This window comes from Anomaloglossus baeobatrachus, chromosome 1 (genome assembly GCF_048569485.1).
Source record: "Anomaloglossus baeobatrachus isolate aAnoBae1 chromosome 1, aAnoBae1.hap1, whole genome shotgun sequence".
Taxonomy (NCBI): Eukaryota; Metazoa; Chordata; class Amphibia; order Anura; family Aromobatidae; genus Anomaloglossus; species Anomaloglossus baeobatrachus.
Window position 1 is genome coordinate 881,757,806 of NC_134353.1, and position 9,452 is coordinate 881,767,257.

The following is a 9,452-nucleotide window of genomic DNA, read 5'->3' on the forward strand; positions in this document are numbered from 1 at the left end:
GTCTACAGACTAACTACTACTTCCTCCCTCCAGCCAGACTTAAGGAATCCTCCCTGAAATTCCAGGTTCAGAGCTCCCTCTGCTGGCCGGAGGGAGAACTGCGTTGGGTGTTAAACTTACTGGCCAATTACCTCCAGGCTCAGCATTAACCCTTTGGGAGGGCAATGCTGTTGTGGCGACCAGGTCCTGGGGCGCCACACTCCCCCTTAGTTAAATTCAGTACTCCCGGACTGTAGAAACAAACATGACATGTTAGAACATTTCATCCCATTATGGGAGGCGCATTACTTGAACGTTACAAACTTAAACATTACTATAAGAGTCCAGTGTGGCTCCCTGCCGGGTGTCCATTACACTGCTCCATGGGGGACCCGCCGCGATCAAACCCCCAACGTAGGCTCTGGGCGTGCGTCAGAGCATTGATGACCCCACTCTATGCACGCCGGACGGGTTTTTCTTCAGGGGTGTTGAGCACACTGGTGCTAACTATGAACAATTTAGGTGTTGGCCACCCATAGTCCAGTGGCCCAATTGTCCATTTACTTAATCACCTAAGACAAAAAGCATTTTATACACAACATGACAGACATTTCACATAACTATTTACATTCTGTTAGATATTTTACTTTCTATGTTCTATACCTTGGAGGGGGCTGTCCCCGAGTGCTACGTTGGGACCGGCGTAGCTCTGGGGTTTGTCCCTGACTACTTAGAGTGTCTGCCCCCCCCGTGTGATTGGTAGGCCTAACCCTGACAGGGATACATGTCGGTTGCCTACGGGATCTCAGATTCGCCAAGGGTACGGCAGGTTCACCACTGGCAGGGGGTTGAACCTCCTGTTCCACTGCTGGCGTGTCACCTCGTGTTGGAGCGGCCGGTTCTTTAGGTGGATCTGGAACCCCTTCTGTTTCTGGCTCGACCAACTGCGGGAACGTCAAGACTGGTACCACTATGGCATTGTTTATTCGGGTCCAAGTTTTGGGGAATTTTCCAAGGATTGTTTGGATCATCTCTTCCTCTTTTTCTTGACTTTGGGGACTTTCTTGTACTTCTTCTACTTCTTTTTGGGTTCTGCACCGTTCAGGGCACGCTTTCAGGCGGTCTCGAGAAATTGCTTGATAGGTCTTGCCTTCATCCTTGCTTATGAGGCATACCTTACTATTGTCAAAGTTGGAGGGGATAATGGTGTAGGGCTCGTTTTCCCACTGATCATCCAATTTATGCGTCCTCCGCTTCTTCTTGAGGACTTGTTCTCCAGGTGCTAAGGGAGTTGCTGGGGCTGTTTGATTGTAATGCTGCTCTTGTCTCGTTCTTGCTTGAGACAGGCTCCTCTCTACGCATTCCTGGACCTTACGGTACCGCTGCTGCCGCTCTGTATCCCAATCCTCTATTTCCTGAACCGCCTCAGGTGACACAGTCCCCATCTCAAAGTCTACGGGTAACTTGCCAGGTCTGGCTCGCATCAGGTAAGCAGGGCTGCAGTTGGTCGAATTCACCGGGATATGGTTGTACAAGTCTACCAGATCTGGTAACTTTTCTGGCCATTGGTTTCTTTCTTCCAAAGGTAGAGTCTTGAGCATGTCAATAACCACATGGTTCATCTTCTCGCACAATCCATTGGTTTGGGGGTGGTACGGTGTGGTTCTGATTTTCTTACAACCGTACATGTTACAGAACTCTTGGAACACTTCTGCCTCGAATGCAGGACCTTGATCAGTCAGTACCCTTTCAGGGTAACCGTGAGGTCGACAAAAGTAGGCCTGAAATGCTCTCGCTGCTGTTCTGGCTGTCTGGTCCTTCACGGGCACTACTACCAGGAAACGAGAGTAATGGTCCACAATGGTGAGGGCGTACACATAACCTGACCGGCTTGGTGTTAACTTCACGTGGTCCAGGGCCACCAACTCCAGGGGCTGCTTCGTGACAATTGGCTGTAAAGGAGACCTCTGGCTAGCATCATCTTTCCGCCTCAGGTTACACGGACCACAGTCTCGGCACCACTTCTCGACTGTCTTTCTCATGTGCACCCAGTAGAACCGATCACGGAGTAGGGTCTCCAACTTCTTCCACCCGAAGTGTCCTGCATTATCATGATAAGCTGCTAGGACCATTGGAGCATCCCTCTGCGGAACCACTATCTGCCAGACGAGTTCATTCGTTCGCCAGTTGACATATCTCTTGCAGAGCTTGCCTTGGTAGGTGAACAGTCGTCCCCTCTCCTTCCACAACTGCTGGGCTTCTTCTGGAGCATCTGGGCCAAGATGAGTCTCAGCTTGTGCTAGCTTTTCTTTGACCAATCGCACGGCCGGGTCACCGTTCTGTGTCTCTTCCCAATTATGGTGGAGTAATGGGTTGACTGAGACTTCGTGCTGGCTCGAGCGCTTCACTCCTACAGCATGCTCACACTGGGAAACACCTTGGTGATGGAAAGCCGGTAACTCTATCTCTTCGAGTTCATCCAGGTCTTCTCCAGACTCGGGTAAGTGAGGCATTCTGGACAGCGCATCAGCATTGTTATTCTTCTTGCCAGCCCGATACTTGATGGTAAAGTCAAAGTTAGACAGCCGGGCCATCCATCGCTGTTCCAACGCACCTAACTTGGCTGTTGCCAGGTGTGTCAACGGATTGTTGTCCGTGAAGATGGTGAACTTGGCCGATGCCAGATAGTGCTTGAAGCGTTCAGTCACTGCCCAAACAATAGCGAGGAACTCCAGCTTGAAGGAACTGTAGTTTTCTGGATTCCTTTCTGTGGGCCGTAGCTTCCTACTGGCGTACGCTATCACCCTCTCTCTGCCTCCCTGCACCTGGGACAGAACTGCTCCCAGTCCCACGTTGCTGGCGTCTGTATACAGTACAAACAGCTGGCTGTAGTCAGGGTAGGCCAGAATCTCTTCTCCCGTGAGAGCCCCTTTCAGCCGGACAAAGGATGTTTCTAGTTGGCTGCTCCATTCAAATGGAGGGCTCTGCTTCTTAGCCTGCTTTGGCTGGCCCACCAGGAGATCTTGAAGGGGCGCTGCTATCAATGAACCTTCAGTAGTAGCCCACCAGCCCAAGGAACTGCCGCACCTCCTTTACCGTGGTGGGTCTTGGCCAGTCCTTGATTACGGTGACTTTCTCCGGATCAGGTGCCACACCTTCTGCGCTGACCACATGACCCAGGTACTGTACCTTTGGCTTCAAGAGGTGACATTTGGACGGCTTTATCTTCAGGCCATATTTCGACAAGGACTCAAACACTTCTGCTAAGTGCCTCAGGTGGTCTTCATAAGTCTTGGAGTAGACTATGACGTCATCCAGGTACAATAGCACGGTTTCAAAGTTGTGGTGGCCCAAGCAGCACTCCATCAGCCTTTGGAATGTCCCTGGAGCGTTGCAGAGCCCGAATGGCATACAGTTGAACTCACAGAGGCCCATTGGTGTCGTGAATGCAGTCTTCTCCTTGTCCGCCTCTGCCACGGGAACCTGCCAATACCCACTGGTGAGATCCAAGGTGGAGAAATAGTTAGCTGACTTTAAGGCTGTTAGTGACTCCTCTATTCTGGGCAGTGGATAAGCATCTTTATGTGTAATGCGGTTAATTTGCCTGTAATCTACCCACATTCTCATTGTACCATCTTTTTTCTTTACGAGCACTAGTGGAGCTGCCCAGGGGCTACAACTATCTCTGATAACCCCAGCCTCCTTCATTTCCCGCAACATTTCTTTGGCACGCTGATACTGTGCGGGGGGTACAGGGCGGTATCTCTCTTTAATGGGATGATGATCACCCGTGGGGATTTGATGTTTAACCCCTTTCACCTGCCCAAAATCTAGGGGGTGTTTGCTGAAGACCCGCTCGTACTCCTGTACCACCCGGTAAACCCCATGCTTTTGGTGTGAGGGGGTGGAGTCGGTGCCCACATGTAATTTTTGGCACCAGTCTTCCAGCTGCCCCTTGGAGCCATTGTCTTCCGCCTGGTCGGACGGGATCAAGGGTTCCACTGCTTTGATGGTATTGTTGCTGACAGTGTACAGTTTTGCTACAGTGGCGTACCGGGGCAATTTGGCCTCCTCCTCCCCACAATTCAGGACACGGACGGGCACTCTCCCCTTGCGGACGTCTGCTACCCCTCTGGCTACCAGGACTCCAGGCCTACTGTCTGAATACACCGGTTCTACCAAGGCATTGTAATCCTGACCCTTGAGGCCTATTGCTGCCCGACACCATATCAACATTTCACTTCTTGGGGGTATTGCAATGGGGAGGGGGTCACTTACCCTCACACTGCCAATTTCTCCTCCGGCCAGCTCTACCTGCTGCCTCCTCACCAGGGCTCTGATCTCCCTCTGTAGGGCACGCTGCTGCCCGGAGCTGGCGGTTTCAGATGCCTGTTGCAACAAAATTATCACTTCGGCAATACAATTTTCTATCACATTTGTACCAATGGTTAGCAGTGGGTCAGATTCTTTGCGATCTATATCTACAATTATCATCCCCTGACATGGCAATTCTACCCGCCCCACTTTAATGGTTACTTCTTTGTACCCAATTTGAGGTAAGGGCTGACCATTACTGGCCACAATTGTTAAATCATCATCTGGGCCATGGTCAATGTCTGAATCAGCCCAATATCTTTTGTACAGTTTGTAGGGGATGGTTGTTACCTGGGACCCCGTATCCAGGAGGGCATTCAAAGGGATCCCATCCAGCACAATAGGAAGGACCGGTCGTCCTCCCACATACTTGCTGCGGCTGGGGTTTGAGCCGGGCTTCCTTACACCTGGGGGTTGGCTCCTGGCCCCAGGCTCGGCCCATTTAAAGGACAGCGTCGTGCAATGTGGCCCGCCTGGCTGCAGCGGCGGCAGATCGGTTGTCCTGTTGAATCATACCGGTCTGTGTCTTTTCCTCGGGTCGGCGGAATCCTCCTCTGTCGCATCCATGGGACGTCATCTGGGCTGGAGGCCAACTCGATTCTTGCAGGCGATGGGGTCACTTGTAGAGACTGCACGGTCTTGGCAAGGGCAGCTACAGTCTTGGTCAGCTCCTGGACCTGCTGTCTGAGCTCTGCAGTGGGATCCTTATCCAGGGACTGCGCCTCAGCCCCTGCAGCAGCTCGTGTTGCAGGCACCACCCCGGGGTACGTGATAGCAAGAGGCCGGAGGGGTACTGGGTCATTCGGTGTAGATTCTCTCAGTACCCGGATGGCCTGGTCCTTAAACTTTGCAAAGTCCAGAGCAGGGTTCTGCAGGACCATGATACGCAGCTGGGTCCTGTGGGCATCTGACCGGAGCCCCTCTATGAACTGCTCAGTTAGGAGTTTGTGTTCTTCACGTACACTCTCTGGGTCCACCTGTTTAACTGCTTTCAGGGCCTCCTGCAAGTTTAAGGCATAGTCCCTTATGCTGTCTGTGGCCCGCTGCTTGCACCCAAAGAATCTCATCTTTATCTCTGCTGTGGTGCGGGTGTCAAAAGTACTCTTTAGCTTGGCCAATATCTGGGTTACTGTCCCTTTATCTGTATCAGGCCAGGACTTCACTTCACGCTGGGCTGCGCCGGCTAGCTGTCCCATTAATATGCCCACCTTCTGGCTCTCAGTCAGAGGATACACCCGGAACAAGCTGTGCAGGCTTGCTCTGAAGTCGCTCAAGGTATGGGACTCCCCGGAGTACTGCGGCAGCCATTCTGCTCCCGGGATGTACGGCATTGTGATCGGCATTACCGGCGCTACAGCGGGGGCTGGGGCGACGGCGACTGGGATTGCTTCGGCCGGTGCTGCAGCGCCTCGGACGATGGCAGCCACCTGCTCTCCCTCTGAGTCGGACATCTTCCTCCCCCTTAGTCAACCTTACCAGGCTCCGTTCACTTTTCAAATTTCCTTCTGGGTCGCGCGGGGTTAACAGCGCTCTGCTCTGATGGCGCACTCCCTTCGCGCTCTTTGTCAGGCACGCCCCCCTTCTTCCTGCGCTCGGCGAGGCTAATGGCGGCGGCAGTTTGCAGACAGTACACAGTCTTTTAAGCACAATTCCTGCAGGCGCACAGTACCCGGTGTGACCGGGCACGAAATCCTGTTCGTGACGCCAAAGTTGACTCGCCCACCCCAGGGCTATGGGACACCCGGTGCCGGGCCGGACTAGTCCGGTGGTAGTCAGTGGTGGCTGGGCCCGGCTCCGTGGCCCTGGTGGGTGTCAGTAGAATATGTGGCTGATGACTTTAAGTTTGTGTTCGTGACGCCACCTGTGGTATGCGGCTATTAAGCCGCCGCTGCTGTGTAAGGCCTCCGGGGTGATGAAGTGGCAGCAAAGGTGGTACTGCTCCCCACAGGTGGAGCGGTGCCCCGGGACACAGTTGGTGCTTGTGGAAGTCTATGGTGTTGTGTGACTAACACGGTGCAGGGCCGACAAGCAATGAAAGAAACAGGCACAAACAGTAGTCTCTTTACCTTCTCCTCTTTTACTCGGCAGAAGTTTAGTCCAGGGAGACCGTCACAGATGGTAAAGATGGTCCGGCCGGCCTGGAAGTGCATGGGGTGATCTTTGGCCAGTTGAGTATGAGGCCTACTCCCTAATCTTTCTTTGCTGTTTTAGGACACTGCACTTTGGGTTAGCAATTGCCCTCCTGCTGCTGGGACTGGTGGTTCGTCCCTTTTTCTGTGTGGTAGACTGCGCAGGCCCTCTCTGGTGCTTCTCTGCTGGAGTCCACACCGGGCCCTTGGGATGCAGCTGTACCTTCAGATTGCTTCTGGGCCAGGGGGCTTGCAGCTCTCCTGCCCTCCGGATTCAGCTACCAGGGATGGATTTTATGCCCTGGCAACCACAGACTCCGATGTCCGAGTCTCTTCTGTGCCTCTCTGCACCTCTTGCTTCACTGGGCCAAGCTATCCCAGCTCTAGGCCCCAGTTCTACAAGGCAGCACTACTCTCCGTCTGTCCTCTTTCACTCCTGTCTACAGACTAACTACTACTTCCTCCCTCCAGCCAGACTTAAGGAATCCTCCCTGAAATTCCAGGTTCAGAGCTCCCTCTGCTGGCCGGAGGGAGAACTGCGTTGGGTGTTAAACTTACTGGCCAATGATCTCCCAATTACCTCCAGGCTCAGCATTAACCCTTTGGGAGGGCAATGCTGTTGTGGCGACCAGGTCCTGGGGCGCCACACCTCCACCAACATTGCAGGAGCTACGACGACGTATCACAGATGCTTGTGCAAACGTGTCACCTACCATATTGCACAACGTGCAGCAAGATACAGTATGCTGTCCAGAGTCCCGATGTGCATTGCAGCTGACGGTGGCCACTTTGAGCATCAAAGTTAAATGAGCGCCATATGCGTGATCAGCATTCAATGTTTTGGGGGGTCATGGGTTTCATATCATAGCATTTCTGTATGCAAGGTGTCGATTCGTATTGAATTGATGATGCCCTACAATTTTTTAATTCACTTTTTTTCTCTATCTTGTTTCATTTTCAAGATAAAAACGCTAACTCCGTTGTTTTCCACCAGGTGGCGCAATAGGTAGTTTCATTGCGTAGCACATGGCTACTTTACAATACCTAGACACCACTTCTATGCCTATAGCTACCGCGGTTCTCAAGGTAATGGCGGTGGACAAGATATGGGTGGACACACTGCATATATATATATATACCTATCTATCTATCTATCTATCTATCTATCTATCTATCTATATATATATATATATATATATATATATACACACACACACACACATATATATATAGACTATATATATATATGTATATATATATATACAGTGTATATATATATATATATATATATATATATATATATACTGCTCAAAAAAAATAAAGTTCCCTTTATTTTTTTTACTTTACTTTCTTGGATTTCAAAACCTAAACATCCGAGCTGACCACTACAGGTATGTATAGAATCAGCCTGATAGTGCCAGTATAGCACTGGCTTTAGGTTCTATACAAAAATTCTGGTGATTGGTTCCCTTTAAAATACATGCCAAAAACACATTTTATAGGGAATAAAGATAGCGTTTAATACTAAAAACAATAAGAAATTAATATATAATGAATATAAAATGAATATAAAATACTAATGTAAAGAATAAATACATTTTATCTTACATTTGTTAGATACATTTTCAAAATGACGAGCGGGTGACACTCACACAATGTTACACAAAACAGGAGAATGCGTGGATCACCCTTTGTTGCCGCAAAATTAGCAGCGTAGTCACGTGGGCATGCCGATGAAGACAAACTGAAACCGAGGCAAATTTTTAATGGAAAAAAATCAACGAAAACCGAAACCAACGATAACCGATGTCAGCGCCACTGTAGTATATTGCTCATTTTTTACGTCACATCTATCCAATCTAATGTATTGATATTATCGCATTTGGTGGTCGCAGCCCCCCAAGGAAGACCACGAAACGCGTTGGGGTGCGTTGTTATCTGCTTGAGGTAGCCAATATGGGTAAGCACTAGCTATTATATTGTCTCATATGATGTGTGGTACCAGAGATATCCCCATTGCTATAATTGTTGCACTTTGCACTCAATTAGTATTCTAGGGGGATTTTTATTTATTCGTCCCTCTTTTGTATGAATTAAACTTACACTCTATCCAGCATTGTGTGATATCTTTGGCACACACCTTTGCCACATCCCATACTGGACTGTGGCAATACCCGATGTTGGCCCCCAAACAGATAATTTTATCTGGATTTTTCACTCCTCACCTTTGATGATATGAATATCTATGTATTTCCTGTATTTTTGGTGTTAATTTTAAAGTTTTTTGTATAATAAAGATTTTTTGATAATTTACCAAAAATGGATTGTTTGGAGTCGTGTTCGGTTCAAACATTATATATTGGTCTTGATTCTCTTTAATTCTCTTGGGTTTAAATAAATTGTAGTATTGAGAGTGACCTCTAACATTGATGATGAGGGTGATCACATGTATCCTATCTTGATTTTCAGTGAATTACGTCTGTAGAAAAAAAATCCATATTCAAGCACTGGTAAAAAGCACCTGTTAGCAGGTTTTTGCTATGTAATCTGAAGACAGCATGCTGTAGGGGTTAACACACAGATTTCAGCAATGTATCTTGTCACACTGTATAGAGTTGTTTTCCCCGCAATGTTTGTTTTAGCTTCAGTAAATTATCATTGCTGAACTACGTCAGCTAGTCCAGCACACCCCCTGCTGTAATATAGAAATGTACATACAGAGCCTGGCGTGGGTGGGAGCAGGTTTCTGAGCTCTGCTACATGCTAAATCTAAAATCTCTGATTGTGTCAGAACTGCTGAATCCAGTAAACTAAGTGATACATTGTTGGATTCAGGGTCTCTGAATATCTACATCATGCTGCTCTCAGATCAGCTATCAAAACCCTGCTGATGTATTCGCTTTAACAAATGCTCCACCTGTTTGTTTTTCTGCCCCTTTACCCCATGCTCAGGGAGAGGGCTTGTAAATA